At 41.0% G+C, this 16822-nt stretch overlaps 1 protein-coding gene across 1 annotated transcript in view; it reads right to left on the reverse strand.

Moving 5' to 3' along the window:
- ADGRE1 (adhesion G protein-coupled receptor E1) overlaps positions 1–16822 on the reverse strand; it is a 76519-nt gene that overhangs the window by 45374 nt on the left and 14323 nt on the right. The window lies entirely within an intron of this gene.

Genomic DNA, 16822 nt, shown 5'->3' on the forward strand with positions numbered 1-16822 from the left:
TTGAATCATTGGGGTACAAGTGTCTCTTTCAATTCTGGTTTCCTCGGTGTGTATGCCGAGCAGTGGGATTGCTGGGTCATAAGGCAGTTCTGTTTGCAATTTTTATAGGAATCTCCACACTGTTCTCCATAGTGGCTGTACTAGTTTGCATTCCCACCAACAGTGTAGGAGGTTTCCCTTTTCTCCACACCCTTTCCAGCATTTATTGCTTGCAGACTTTTGGATTGCAGACATTCTGACTGGTGTGAAGTGGTACCTCATTATGGTTTGGATTTGCATTTCTCTAATACTGAGTGATGTTGAGCATCTTTTCATGTGCTTGTTAGCCATCTGTATGTCTTCTTTGGAGAAATGTCTATTTAGTTCTTTGGCCCACTTTTTGATTGGGTCGCTTCTTTTTCTGGAATTGAGCTGCATATGTTGCTTGTATATTTTTGAGATTAGTTGTTTGTCAGTTGCTTCATTTGCTATTATTTTCTCCCATTCAGAAGGCTGTCTTTTCACCTTGCTTATATTTTCCTTTGTTGTGCAGAAGCTTTTAATTTTAATTAGATCCCATTTGTTTATTTTTGCTTTTTTTCCAGAATTCTGGAGGATAGATCATAGAGTATCCTGCTGTGATTTATGTCGGAGAGTGTTTTGCCTATGTTCTCCTCTAGGAGTTTTATAGTTTCTGGTCTTACATTTAGATCTTTAATCCATTTAGAGTTTATTTTTGTGTGTGGTGTTAAAAAGTGATCTAGTGTCATTCTTTTACAAGTGGTTGACCAGTTTTCCCAGCACCACTTGTTAAAGAGATTGTCTTTACTTCATTGTATATTCTTGCCTCCTTGGTCGAAGATAAAGTGTCCATAGGTGTGTGCATATATCTCTGGGCTTTCTATTTTGTTCCATTGATCTATATTTCTGTCTTTGTGCCAGTTCCATACAGTCCTGATGACTGTGGCTTTGCAGTAGAGACTGAAGTCAGGCAAGTTGATTCCTCCAGTTTCATTCTTCTTTCTCAAGATTGCTCTGGCTATTCGAGGTTTTTGTATTTCCATATAAATTGTGAAATTATTTGTTCTAGCTCTGTGAAAAATACTGCTGGTAGCTTGATAGGGATTGCATTGAATCTGTAGATTGCTTTACGTAGTATACTCATTTTCACTATATTGATTCTTCTGACCCATGAACATGGTGTATTTCTCCATCTATTAGTGTCCTCTTTGATTTCTTTCAGCAGTGTTTTATAGTTTTGGATATATAGGTCTTTAGTTTCTTTAGGTAGATATATTCCTAAGTATTTTGTCTTTTCGTTGCAATGGTGAATGGAATTGTTTCTTTAATTTCTTTTTCTACTTTCTCATTATTAGTGTATAGGAATGCAAGGGATTTCTGTGTGTTGATTTTATATCCTGCAACTTTACTATACTCATTGATTAGCTCTAGTAATTTTCTGGTGGAGTCTTTAGGGTTTTCTATGTAGAGGCTCATGTCATCTGCAAACAGTGAGAGTTTTACTTCTTCTTTTCCAATTTGGATGCCGTTTATTCCTTTTTCTGCTCTGATTGCTGTGACCAAAACTTACAGAACTATGTTGAATAGTAGCGGTGAAAGGGGGCACCCTTGTCTTGTTCCTGACTTTAGGGGAAATGCTTTCAATTTTTCACCATTGAGGATAATGTTTGCTGTGGGTGTGTCATATATAGCTTTTATTATGTTGAGGTATGTTCCTTCTATTCCTGCTTTCTGGAGAGTTTTTATCATAAATGGATGTTGAATTTTGTCAAAGGCCTTCTCTGCATCTATTGAGATAATCATATGGCTTTTATTTTTCTATTTGTTAATGTGGTGAATTACATTGATTGATTTGCGGATATTGAAGAATCCTTGCATCCCTGGGATAAAGCCCACTTGGTCATGGTGTATGATCTTTTTAAAGTGCTGTTGGATTCTGATTGCTAGAATTTTGTTGAGGATTTTTGCATCTATGTTCATCAGTGATATTGGCCTGTGGTTTTCTTTTTTTGTGGCGTCTTTGTCAGGTTTTGGTATTAGGGTGATGGTGGCCTCATAGAATGAGTTTTGAAGTTTACCTTCCTCTGCAATTTTCTGGAAGAGTTTGAGTAGGATAGGTGTTAGCTCTTCACTACATTTTTGGTAGAATTCAGCTGTGAAGCCGTCTGGACCTGGGCTTTTGTTTGCTGGAAGATTTCTGATTACAGTTTCAATTTCCGTGCTTGTGATGGGTCTGTTAAGATTTTCTATTTCTTCCTGGTTCAGTTTTGGAAAGTTGTACTTTTCTAAGAATTTGTCCATTTCTTCCACGTTGTCCATTTATTGGCATATAATTGCTGATAGTAGTCTCTTATGATCCTTTGTATTTCTGTGTTGTCTGTTGTGATCTCTCCATTTTCATTTCTCATTTTATTGATTTGATGTTTCTCTCTTTGTTTCTTGATGAGTCTGGCTAATGATTTGTCAGTTTATTTATTCTTTCAAAGAACAGGCTTTTGGCTTTGTTGATTTTTGCTATGGTCTCTGTTGTTTCTTTTGCATTTATTTCTGCCCTAATTTTTAAGATTTCTTTCCTTCTACTAACTCTGGGGTTCTCCATTTCTTTCTTTTCTAGTTGCTTTAGGTATAGACTTAGGTTATTTATTTGACTTTTTTCTTGTTTCTTGAGGTATGCCTGTATTGCTATGAAGCTTCCTCTAAGCACTGCTTTTATAGTGTCCCATAGGTTTTGGGTTGTTGTGTTTTCATTTTCATTAGTTTCTATGCATTTTTTGTTTTTTTTTTTTATTTCTTCTGAGATTTGTTGGTTATTCAGAAGTGTGTTGTTTAGCCTCCATATGTTGGAATTTTTAATAGTTTTTCTCCGGTAATTGAGATCTAATCCTAATGCATTATGGTCAGAAAAGATGCTTACAATGATTTCGGTTTTTTTTAATTTATCAAGTTTAGATTTATGGCCCAGGATGTGATCTATCATGGAGAAGTTTCAGTGAGCACTTGAGAAAAAGGTGAAATTCTCAATAGTTCTTTTCTATATAGCAGGTGCTCAAGAAGTGTTTGCTGAATGAATGCACGAATGGATGAATTGGCTTCAGATCTGCAAACAAGACTTTGAACTCAGCTGAGACCTACCTCAACTTCTAACTCTTTGTCCAGCACTGCTGTCTTTCCAAAAAGAATGGACTTGATTCCACAGAAGACTCCTGCACCTACCTTGACATATCTCCTCGGGTCGCTGGAAACTCTTCTTTCCACTTCTGGATATATATCCTGAGTTGCAGACACAAGAGTAGTTTCCAAGACTGTTGTGGCAAGTCGAATGCTCTGGGCAACTTCTGGGATTGGCACATTCGTCCACATCTGGTGAGTAGAAATGAAAACCCAGATCAAGGCAGAGGAAGAAGCAAGGACAGGGGACTGCAAACAGGAGATTCACTCCACCTGTTTGCCACCTGATGTTCCCAGATACCTAGACTTTCCCCTTCTCCAAAACTTCCCTTGCAGTGAGGCATGATGTGAGAATAAATTCTAGCGAACTGTATGCACACAGAAAACGGTGGCAAATACTTTCAAGCCATAATGATCATTGATTGCAGAAATGGCTGTCATCGTTTACTCCTCCCTCTGTCCACACCGTGGGATGAGGTTCGTGCTACACCATGAGACCTTGTCACTCTTCTCTTTAAGATGTGGTGTTTGGCTCACCATCTCTTCACTCTCTCTGGTTCTGTAACTTGCTTTGAACCAATAAGTACAGCAGAAGTAAAGTGGTGCCACTTCAAAACTTACACCTCAAGGAGTCTATTTGCTTCTGCTTATACACTGGGCCCCTTGCCTCTACCACATGAACCAACCCCAGGCTAACAACAAAAAAGACAAAGTAGAAGAGAGATGGATCATCCCAGATGAGTCCCAGATATGTGAGACAGCCCAGCCAAGACCAGCAAAGCTGACACACAACTGACCACAAACACAGGAACAAGCCCAGTCAACGCTTAAAGAACTGACCAGCGGAGCCTAACTCAAAGTGCCAACACATGGTCAAGACACAAAGAAATGGTGTTTGTTTCAGCCACTAACCTCTGGAATGATTTATTACTCAGCAATAGCTAACTGCTACAAATAGACCAGAAACATCAGAGATGACGTCACATATCTCCATCAAAATCAGGTAGAAAATAAAAATCTCTACCTCATAGCATCATCAAATGAAGTTCTTAATTAATTGAATAGCTAAGGAAGATCAGATTCTCCACACATTCACTGACTGAGGATGTTAGAGCTGAATTGAACTTGGCAGCTGCAATGGTAGCTTAAAAGTTGGTGCACTCAGAATGCTCTGGGAAGACCCCACAGGAAACGCGTTCATTAACCTCTGAGGAGCAGTGGAGAAGAGTGAGCAGATAGAGATTAGGTGTCTAAGGTGAGAACACATATGTGTGCTGCATGCTAAGTCACTTCAGTCGTGTCTGAATCTCTGTGACCCTATGGGCTGTAGCCCACCAGACTCCTCTGTCCATGGGATTCTCCAGGCAAGAATACTGGAGTGGGTTGCCATGCCCTTCTCAAGGGGATCTTTCTGACCCAGGGATCAAACCTGTGTCTCCTGCATTTGTAGGCCGGTTCTTTCGCACCTGGGAAACCCCAGAAAACGTATGCACCCAACATAATCGGAGCTGTCCACAAAAGCCCCATGTCTGAGAGCCTGATCACATTACCTGTACAGGTGAAATGACCTGGCTTTCCAGGGAACCAATTATTTCCAGAAAACAGAGTTACAAATGTTCTTTAACTTGGGAAATAGTTTGTATTTTCCAAATATAGTTGAAACAATGTCTTTCATTCCTAATGCCTTTAATTCAATGTCCTTTCTTTGATACTCCTTCCATTAACCAATGAGACTTGTATTTCCTCCCCTTGAATCTCATCATGCGTGTGACTGTGGTGGTGGTGACATTAGGTCATAAAAATACCATGCCAAGTCATCACAATACCACACACTTCCACCTGGTTCTCTTGAGATGCCCATGCTTGACTCAGCTGCCATAGTGTTTGGACGCTCTTCTAGCCATGAAAATAAACAGCTCTCATTGAGAAGGCAATGGAAACCCACTCTAGTACTCTTGCTTGGAAAATGCCATGGACAGAGGAACCTGGGTGGTGCAGTCCATGGGGTCGCACAAAGTCGGTCATGACTGAAGTGAACTAGCAGCATGCAGAAGAACATAGACCTCCAGCTTACAACTCTGGCAGAGCTGCCAGCCAACAGCCAGCACCACTTTCACCTTGTGAGTGAGCCCCTTTCAACGTGGATCCAGTACCCTCAGTTGAGCCAACACAACTGTCACTGCATGGAAGAATGTCAAGCCATCAGCAGCAAACTCTGTCAGATAGCACACAGCCAAAATACATGACTGTATTTTGTTTGTTGTCTGATTCTCTCACCATGATAAGAAGTTCCAGTAGAATAAATATTTTTTTCTGTGTTATCACAGTATCCTCCATCCCTAGAATAATGCTTGGCACACAGTAGGTGCTCAAGAAGTGTTTGTTGAATGAATGCACGAATGAATCAATTGCTATTGGTTTCAGCTTTGCATATGAGGGCTTTGAACTCAGCTAAGACCCACCTCAACTTCTCCTCACCACTTCTGACTTTTCAAACACATTGGACTTGATTCCCTGAAGACCCCTGCAAATACCTTCACACATCTCTCCTTGCCCAGGGAAACTTTTCCTTCCACTTCTGGATTGAAAACCCGGGTTGCAGACACAAGAGTAGCTTCCAAGACTGTTGTGGCAAGTCGAATGCTCTGGGCAACTTCTGGAATTGGCACATTCATCCACATCTGGTGAGTAGAAATGAAAGCCCGGGTCAAGGTAGAAGAAGCAGTGAGAACAGAACACTGCAAACAGGAGATTCATCCCACCTGTTCTACACCAGATGTTCCCCCCACCAATATCCAGAGTTTCTCAATCTTTCTAAGTTCCCTTGGAATTAGGCATGACATGAGAATAAATTCTGGCCAATTGTATGCAAGCAAAAGGCTGGCATTTGTTTCAAACTGTAATGATTATAGATTGCAGAAATGGGTGTCATCTTTTACTCCTCCCTGTGTCCGCACTTTGGGATGAAGTCTGTGCTACACAGTGTGACCTTGTCACTCCTCTCTTTAAGACATGCAGTTTGGTTGACCAGTCCTTGACTCTAGCTGGCTCTATAACTTGCACTGTCCAATTGAAATGGCAGAAGCAATGCGGTGCCACTTCCAGACTTAGACCTCAAGAAACCTATTTGCTTCTGCTCATACATTGGGCCCCTTGCCTCTGCCATTTGAACAAACCTCAGGCTAATAAGAAAAAGACAAAGGGAAAGAGAGATGGATCATCCCAGATGAGTCCCAGATTTGTGAGACGGCCCAGCCATGATTGGCAAAGCTGACACACAGCTGACCACAAACACATGAAAAGCCCAGGGGAGACCAGAACTGAGCAGCAGAGCCTAACCTAAGGTGCCAATCATGGAATCAAGAAATTAAAAATTGCAGTTGTTTCAGCCAGTAACTTTTGGGGTGATTTGTTACTCAGCGATAGCTAACTTCTTCAAATAGATCAGAAATGTCAGAGATGACTTCAAATGTCTCTAACTTCAAGATGAGGTACCCAAGATCCATCCTCACTATAAATAAATAATAGTGTTGTGCAGACTCAGGAAACTGGAGGCCTTAACTCCAGGTGAGAGTGTTACATACTGGCTGCAGTGTAAATGATAGATTTGAGGGAGCACCATTAGAAACAATGAGAAGACTGCTGCAATAATGTTGGACCTAAACCAAGGATGGAAAAGACTGGAGAGATTCGAGACACATTTAGCAGGTAGATTGCCCAATGACATGATGAATCATTTCATATGGAAAAGGAGCAAGGATCAAGAATAACTCACAGGTTCATGAAAATACCTTTCAGGGAAAAGTTCTAACATTTGGGTCTGAGATCTCCCTGGGAAGGAGTGTCTCTATCTCAGTACTATTTACATTTGGGATCAAGCATTCTTGCTTGCGGGAAGGTTATTCTGTGCATTGGAGGAGGTTTAGCAGGATCTCTGGTCTCTACCCACCAGATGACTGTTACACATCCAACACAGCACCACCACCAGTTTGGACAAAAGTGTCTCCAGACATTGTCAATACCACCCGCGCCCCCAGCAGGGCAAAAATCAGGCTAGGGAATGAGTCCTCCAGTGCTCTCAAATACTGCTTGGCCCACTGCTCAACTCATAGTACACCCTCAACAAGAGTTCAAACCCGTGTTTTTCTACTTACTAGCTGTGTATCCTTGAGCTAGTCACTTTACTTTCTGGGCCTTATTTGGATCATTCCTAAAATGGAGATCAAAGTCTCTAGCTCATAGGATCATCAACTAAAGTGCTTAATTAAGGGAGTAGCTAAAAGAAATCAGGTTCTCTGTACATTCACAGGTGTAGTTTCCAGAGCTGAATCCAACTTTGCAGCTGCAACGGTAGCTTCCCAAAGAGTTGGTGCACTCAGAATGCTCTGGGCAGACCCCATGGGAGAGGCATTCATTAATGTCTGAGGAGTAGTGGAGGAGAGTGAGCAGACCAAAGATTAGGTGTCCAAGTTTAGCACACTATGTACTCAACTCAATAGGAGTAGTCTACAAAAGACCCAAGCCTGAGAATCTGAGCTCATTACCTGTACAGGCAAAATGACCTGGCTTTCCAGAGGTCCAGTTATTTCCAGTGGGAGAAGAGAAACCAGTCAAACAGCTGCACTCATACCTTCCTGGAAGGTTTCTGCAGATTGAGTTAGGACCACAAAGTGGGGGCCTTTGAGAACATTCATTTATATCTGGAGAGAAAGAGTCAAAGTTACACAGTTTCTTCAAATACAACTAGGATCTTCCAAAGATGGTTGAAACAATGTCTTCTCTTCCATATGCCCTTCATTCAGTGTCTCTTCTTGGGTACGTCTTCCATTGAGCAGGCTCTATATCTCCTCCTCTTTAATCTGAGCATCTCTGTGACTATGCAGTGGTGACACTAGCTCATGAAAGTATTGTGCTAAGTCATAAAACTATCACACATCTTCACCTTGTTCTTTTGGAATGCTCATGTTTGACTCAGCCACCATACTGTGAGGAAGCTCAAAGAGCCATGATAAAACAGCTCATGTGGTGGCCTTCTTTGTCTCTTTCCACAGCCTTTGTGTTAAAGTCTATTTTATCGGAGATGAGTATTGCTACTCCTTCTTTCTTTTGGTCTCTATTTGCGTGGAATATGTTTTTCCAGCTCTTCACTTTCAGTCTATATGTGTCCGTTGTTTTGATTTGGGTCTCTTGTAGGCAGCATACATAATGATCAAAGGATCAATCCAAGAAGAAGACATAACAATTATAAATATATATGCACCCAACATAGGAGCACCGCAATATGTAAGACAAATGCTAACAAGCATGAAAGGGGAAATTAACAATAACACAATAATAGTGGGAGACTTTAATACCCCACTCACACCTATGGACAGATCAACTAAATAGAAAATTAACAAAGAAACACAAACTTTAAATGATACAATAGACCAGTTAGACCTAATTGATATCTATAGGACATTTCACCCCAAAACAATGAATTTCACTTTTTCTCAAGTGCTCACGGAACCTTTTCCAGGATAGATCACATGCTGGGCCATAAATCTAACCTTGATAAATTAAAAAAAAAAAAAACCGAAATCATTCCAAGCATCTTTTCTTATCATAATGCACTAAGATTAGATCTCAATTACAGGAGAAAAACTATTAAAAATCCCAACATATGGAGGCTAAACAACACACATCTGAATAACCAACAAATCACAGACGAAATCAAAAAAGAAATAAAATTATGCATAGAAACGAATGAAAATGAAACACAACAACCCAAAACCTATGGGACACTATAAAAGCAGTGCTTAGAGGAAACTTCATAGCAATACAGGCATACCTCAAGAAACAAGAAAAAAGTCAAATAAATAACCTAACTCTATACCTAAAGCAACTAGAAAAGGAAGAAATGGAGAACCCCAGAGTTAGTAGAAGGAAAGAAATCTTAAAAATTAGGGCAGAAATAAATGCAAAAGAAACAACAGAGACCATAGCAAAAATCAACAAAGCCAAAAGCTGGTTCTTTGAAAGGATAAATGAAACTGACAAACCATTAGCCAGACTCATCAAGAAACAAAGAGAGAAAAATCAAATCAATAAAATTAGAAATGATAATGAAGAGATCACAACAGACAACACAGAAATACAAAGGATCATAAGAGACTACTATCAGCAATTATATGCCAGTAAAATGGACAACGTGGAAGAAATGGACAAATTCTTAGAAAAGTACAGCTTTCCAAAACTGAACCAGGAAGAAATAGAAAATCTTAACAGACCCATCACAAGCACGGAAATTGAAACTGTAATCAGAAATCTTCCAGCAAACAAAAGCCCAGGTCCAGACGGCTTCACAGCTAAATTCTACCAAAAATGTAAAGAGCTAACACCTATCCTACTCAAACTCTTCCAGAAAATTGCAGAGGAAGGTAAACTTCAAAACTCATTCTATGAGGCCACCATCACCCTAATACCAAAACCTGACAAAGACGCCAAAAAAAAGAAAACTACAGGCCAATATCACTGATGAACATAGATGCAAAAAATCCTCAACAAAATTCTAGCAATCAGAATCCAACAACACATTAAAAAGCTCATACACCATGACCAAGTGGGCATTATCCCAGGGATGCAAGGATTCTTCAATATCCGCAAATCAATCAGTGTAATTCACCACATTAACAAATTGAAAAATAAAAGCCATATGATTATCTCAATAGATGCAGAGAAGGCCTTTGACAAAATTCAACATCCATTTATGATAAAAACTCTTCAGAAAGCAGGAATAGAAGGAACATACCTCAACATAATAAAAGCTATATATGACACACCCACAGCAAACATTATCCTCAATGGTGAAAACTTGAAAGCATTTCCCCTAAAGTCAGGAACAAGACAAGGGTGCCCACTTTCACCACTACTATTCAACATAGTTCTGGAAGTTTTGGCCACAGCAATCAGAGCAGAAAAAGGAATCAACGGCATCCAAATTGGAAAAGAAGAAGTAAAACTCTCACTGTTTGCAGATGATATGATCCTCTACATAGAAAATCCTAAAGACTCCACCAGAAATTTACTAGAGCTAATCAATGAATATAGTAAAGTTGCAGGATACAAAATCAACACACAGAAATCCCTTGCATTTCTATACACTAATAATGAGAAAGTAGAAAAAGAAATTAAACAAACAATTCCATTCACCATTGCAACGAAAAGAATAAAAAACTTAGGAATATACCTACCTAAAGAAACTAAAGACCTATATATCGAAAACTATAAAACACTGCTGAAAGAAATCAAAGAGGACACTAATAGATGGAGAAATATACCATGTTCATGGATTGGAAGAATCAATATAGTGAAAATGAGTATACTACCCAAAGTAATCTACAGATTCAGTGCAATCCCTATCAAGCTACCAGCGGTATTTATCACAGAACTTGAACAAATAATTTCAAGATTTGTATGGAAATACAAAAAACCTCGAATAGCCAAAGCAATCTTGAGAAAGAAGAATGGAACTGGAGGAATCAACTTGCCTGACTTCAGGCTCTACTACAAAGCCACAGTCATCAAGACAGTATGGTACTGGCACAAAGACAGAAATATAGATCAATGGAACAAAATAGAAAGCCCAGAGATATATGCACACACCTATGGACACCTTATCTTCGACAAAGGAGGCAAGAATATACAATGAAGTAAAGACAAGCTCTTTAACAAGTGGTGCTGGGAAAACTGGTCAACCACTTGTAAAAGAATGAAACTAGATCACTTTCTAACACCACACACAAAAATAAACTCAAAATGTATTAAAGATCTAAACAGAAGACCAGAAACTATCAAACTCCTAGAGGAGGATGTAGGCAAAACACTCTCTGACATAAATCACAGCAGGATCCTCTATGATCCACCTCCCAGAATACTGGAAATAAAAGCAAAAATAAACAAATGGGATCTAATTAAAATTAAAAGCTTCTGCACAACAAAGGAAACTATAAGCAAGGTGAAAAGACAGCCTTCTGAATGGGAGAAAACAATAGCAAATGAAGCAACTGGTAAACAACTAATCTCAAAAATATCCAAGCAACTTATGCAGCTCAACTCCAGAAAAATAAACGACCCAATCAAAAAATGAGCCAAAGAACTAAATAGGCATTTCTCCAAGGAAGAGATACGGATGGCTAACAAACACATGAAAAGATGCTCAACATCACTCATTATCAGAGAAATGCAAATCAAAACCACAATGAGGTACCATTTCACACCAGTCAGAATGGCTGCGATCCAAAATTCTACAAGCAAAAAATGCTGGAGAGGCTGTGGAGAAAAGGGAACCCTCTTACACTGTTGGTGGGAATGCAAACTAGTACAGCCACTATGGAGAACAGTGTGGAGATTCCTTTAAAAATTGCAAATAGAGCTGCCTTATGACCCAGCAATCCCACTGCTGGGCATACACACCGAGGAAACCAGAATTGAAAGAGACACAAGTACCCCAATGTGCATTGCAACACTGTTTATAATAGCCAGGACATGGAAACAACCTAGATGTCCATCAGCAGATGAATGGATAAGAAAGCTGTGGTACATATACACAATGGAGTATTACTCAGCCATTAAAAAGAATACATTTGAAATAGTTCTAATGAGATGGATGAAACTGGAGCCAATTATACAGAGTGAAGTAAGCCAGAAAGAAAAACACCAATACAGTATACTGACACATATATACAGAATTTAGAAAGATGGTAATGATGACCCTGTATGCGAGACAGCAAAAGAGACACAGATGTATAGAATGGACTTTTGGACTCTGAGGGAGAGGGAGAGGGTGGGATGATTTGGGAGAATGGCATTGAAACATGTATACTATCATGTAAGAAATGAAGTGCCAGTCTATGTTCGATACAGGATACAGGATGCTTGGGGCTGGTGCATGGGGATGATCCAGAGAGATGATATGGGGTGGGAGTGGGAGGGGGATTCAGGATTGGGAGCTTGTATACACCTGTGGTGGATTCATGTCAATATATGGCAAAACCAATACAGTATTGTAAAGTAAAATAAATAAATAAATAAAATTAATTCTCCATGAAAGAAAAAAAAAAAAACAAACAGCTCATGTGGAGAAGAACTAAGACCTCAAGCCCACAGCTTCATTCTGCACCAGCTTCACCTTGTGAGTGAGCAACCCTTTAAAGTGGATCTTCTAGCCCCCAGCTGAACCAGCTCAACTGACACTTTGTGGAACAAAGTCAAGTCATCATCACCAAAGTCAGCCAAAATAGTGGATGTATGCACGTATGTTGCTTATCATCTGGTTCTCCCCACCCTCAACAAGGAGTTTCAGGAGAACAAATATTTTTGCCTGTGTTACTCACTACAGTATCCTCTATTCCTCGAATAGTTCTTTTCTATATAGCAGGTGCTCAAGAAGTGTTTGTTGAATGGATGCATGAGGGATGAATTGGCTTCAGTTCCGCAAACAAGACTTTGAACTCAGCTGAGACCTACCTCAACTTCAAACTCTTCCTCCAGCACTGCTGTCTTTCCAAACAGATTGGACTTGACTCCCCAGAAGACACCTGCACCTACCTTGACATGTCTCCCCTGGTCCCTGGAAACTCTTCTTTCCACTTCTGGATATATATCCTGAGTTGCAGACACAAGAGTAGTTTCCAAGACTGTTGTGGCAAGTCGAATGCTCTGGGCAACTTCTGGGATTGGCACATTCGTCCACATCTGGTGAGTAGAAATGAAAACCCAGATCAAGGCAGAGGAAGAAGCAAGGACAGGGGACTGAAAACAGGAGATTCACTCCACCTGTGTGCCACGTGATGCTCGCAAATACCCAGACTTTCCCCTTCTTCAAAACTTCCCTTGCAGTGAAGCATGACGTGAGAATAAATTCTGGCCAACTGTATGCACACACAAAACGGTGGCAAATACTTTCAAGCCATAATGATCATTGATTGCAGAAATGGCTGTCATCATTTTCTCCTCCCTGTGTCCACACCTTGGGATGAGGCTCGTGCTACACAATGCAACCTTGTCACTCTTCTGTTTAAGATGTGGGGTTTGGTTCATCACCTTTTCACACTGTTTGGTTCTGTGACTTGCTTTGAACCAATAAGTACAGCAGAAGTAAAGTGGTGCCACTTCCAATCTTAGACCTCAAGAAGCCTATTCGTTTCTGCTTATACACTGGGCCCCTTGCCTCTATCATATGAACAAACCCCAGGCTAACAATAAAAAATACAAGGTAGAAGAGAGATGGATCATCCCAGATGAGTCCCAGATATGTGAGACAGCCCAGCCAAGATCAGCAAAGCTGACACACAACTGACCACAAACACAGGAACAAGCCCAGTCGACACTTAAAGAACTGACCAGCAGAGCCCAACTCAAAGTGCCAATGCATGGTGAGAGACAAAGAAATGGTGTCTGTCTCAGCCCCTAACCTCTGGGATGATTTATTACTCAGCAATAGCTAACTGCTACAAATAGACCAGAAACATCAGAGATGACTTCAAATATCTCCAATCAAAATCAGGTAGAAAATAAAAATCTCTACCTCATAGCATCATCAAATGAAGTTCTTAATTAACTGAATAGCTAAGGAAGATCAGATTCTCCACACATTCACTGACTGAGGATGTTAGAGCTGAATTGAACTTGGCAGCTGCAATGGTAGCTTAACAGTTGGTGCACTCAGAATGCTCTGGGAAGACCCCACAGGAAAGGCGTTCATTAACACCTGAGGAGCAGTGGGAAAGAGTGAGCAGATAAAGATTAGGTGTCTAAGGTGAGAACACATATGTGTGCATGCATGCTAAGTCACTTCAGTCGTGTCTGAATCTCTGTGACCCTCTGGGCTATAGCCCACCAGGCTCCTCTGTCCATGGGATTCTCCAGGCAAGAATACTGGAGTGGGTAGCCATGCCCTCCTCAAAGGGATCTTCCTGACCCAGGGATCAAACCTGTGTCTCCTGCATTTGTAGGCCGGTTCTTTAGCACCTGGGAAGCCCCCAGGAAACGTATGCACCCAACACAATTGGAGCTGTATACAAAAGATCCATGCCTGAGAGCCTGAGCACATTACCTGTACAGGTGAAATGACCTGGCTTTCCAGGAATCCAATTATTTCCAGAGTCACAGTTACAAATTTTCTATCTTGGGAAATAGTTTGTATTTTCCAAAGATAGTTGAAACAATGTCTTTCATTCCTAATGCCCTTAATTCAGTGTCCTTTCTTTGATACTCCTTCCATCAACCAATGAGGTTTATATTTCCTCCCCTTGAATCTGAGCATGTGTGTGACTGTGGTGGTGGTGACACTAGGTCATAAAAATACCATGCCAAGTCATCACAATATCACACACTTCCACCTGGTTCTCTTGAGATGCCCATGTTTGACTCAGCTGCCATACTGTGTGGAAGCTCAACTAGCCATGCAAAAAAACAGCTCTCGTGGAGAAGAACTTAGACCTCCAGCTTACAACTCTGGCAGAGCTGCCAGCCAACAGCCAGCACCACCTTCACCTTGTGAATGAGCCCCTTTCAACGTGGATCCTCTAGCCCCCAGTTGAGCCAACACAACTGTCACTGCATGGAAGAATGTCAAGCCATGAGCAGCAAACTCAGCCCAAATACATGATTATATTTTGTTTGTTGTCTGATTCTCACCATGATAAGAAGTTCCAGTAGAATAAATGTTTTTTTCTGTGTTATCACAGTATCCTCCATCCCTAGAATAATGCTTGGCATATAGTAGGTGCTCAAGAAGTGTTCGTTGAATGAATGCATGAGGGATGAATTGGCTTCAGTTCTGCAAACAAGACTTTGAACTCAGCTGAGACCTACCTCAACTTTAAACTCTTCCTCCAGCACTGCTGTCTTTCCAAACAGATTGGACTTGATTCCCCAGAAGACCCCTGCACCTACCTTGACATGTCTCCCCTGGTCCCTGGAAACTCTTCTTTCCACTTCTGGTTATATATCCTGAGTTGCAGACACAAGAGTAGTTTCCAAGACTGTTGTGGCAAGTCGAATGCTCTGGGCAACTTCTGGGATTGGCGCATTCGTCCACATCTGGTGAGTAGAAATGAAAACCCAGATCAAGTCAGAGGAAGAAGCAAGGACAGGGGACTGCAAACAGGAGATTCACTCCACCTGTTTGCCGCCTGATGCTCCCAAATACCCAGATTTTCCCCTTCTCTAAAACTTCCCTTGCAGTGAGGCATGACGTGAGAATAAACTGTGGACAACTGTATGCACACACAAAACGGTGGCAAATACTTTCAAGCCATAATGATCACTGATTGCAGAAATGGTTGTCATCGTTTACTCCTCCCTCTGTCCACATCTTGGGATGAGGCTCGTGCTACACAATGCAACCTTGTCACTCTTCTCTTTAAGATGTGGGGTTTGGTTCATCACCTTTTCACACTGTTTGGTTCTGTGACTTGCTTTGAACCAATAAGTACAGCAGAAGTAAAGTGGTGCCACTTCCAATCTTAGACCTCAAGAAGCCTATTCGTTTCTGCTTATACACTGGGCCCCTTGCCTCTATCATATGAATAAACCCCAGGCTAACAACAAAAAAGACAAAGTAGAAGAGAGATGGATCATCCCAGATGAGTCCCAGATATGTGAGACAGCCCAGCCAAGATCAGCAAAGCTGACACACAACTGACCACAAACACAGGAACAAGCTCAGTCAACACTTAAAGAACTGACCAGCAGAGCCCAACTCAAAGTGCCATCACATGGTGAAGAGACAACGAAATGGTGTCTGTCTCAGCCCCTAACCTCTGGGATGATTTATTACTCAGCAATAGCTAACTGCTACAAATAGACCAGAAACATCAGAGATGACTTCAAATATCTCCAATCAAAATCAGGTAGAAAATCATCATCTCTACCTCATAGCATCATCAAATGAAGTTCTTAATTAACTGAATAGCTAAAGAAGATCAGATTCTCCACACATTCACTGACTGAGGATGTTAGAGCTGAATTGAACTTGGCAGCTGCAATGGTAGCTTAACAGTTGGTGCACTCAGAATGCTCTGGGAAGACCCCACAGGAAAGGCGTTCATTAACACCTGAGGAGCAGCGGAGAAGAGTGAGCAGATAAAGATTAGATGTCTAAGGTGAGAACACATATGTGTGCATGCATGCTAAGTCACTTCAGTCGTGTCTGAGTCTCTGTGACCCTCTGGGCTATAGCCCACCAGGCTCCTCTGTCCATGGGATTCTCCAGGCAAGAATACTGGAGTGGGTAGCCATGCCCTCCTCAAGGGGATCTTCCTGACCCAGGGATCAAACCTGTGTCTCCTGCATTTGTAGGCCGGTTCTTTAGCACCTGGGAAGCCCCCAGGAAACGTATGCACCCAACACAATTGGAGCTGTATACAAAAGATCCATGCCTGAGAGCCTGAGCACATTACCTGTACAGGTGAAATGACCTGGCTTTCCAGGAATCCAATTATTTCCAGAGTCAACAGTTATAAATTTTCTTCATCTTGGGAAATAGTTTGTATTTTCTAAAGATAGTTGAAACAATGTCTTTCATTCCTAATGCCCTTAATTCAGTGTCCTTTCTTTGATACTCCTTCCATCAACCAATGAAGTTTATATTTCCTCCCCTTGAATCTGA

Source organism: Budorcas taxicolor, chromosome 7, assembly GCF_023091745.1.
Source record: "Budorcas taxicolor isolate Tak-1 chromosome 7, Takin1.1, whole genome shotgun sequence".
NCBI classification, from domain to species: Eukaryota; Metazoa; Chordata; class Mammalia; order Artiodactyla; family Bovidae; genus Budorcas; species Budorcas taxicolor.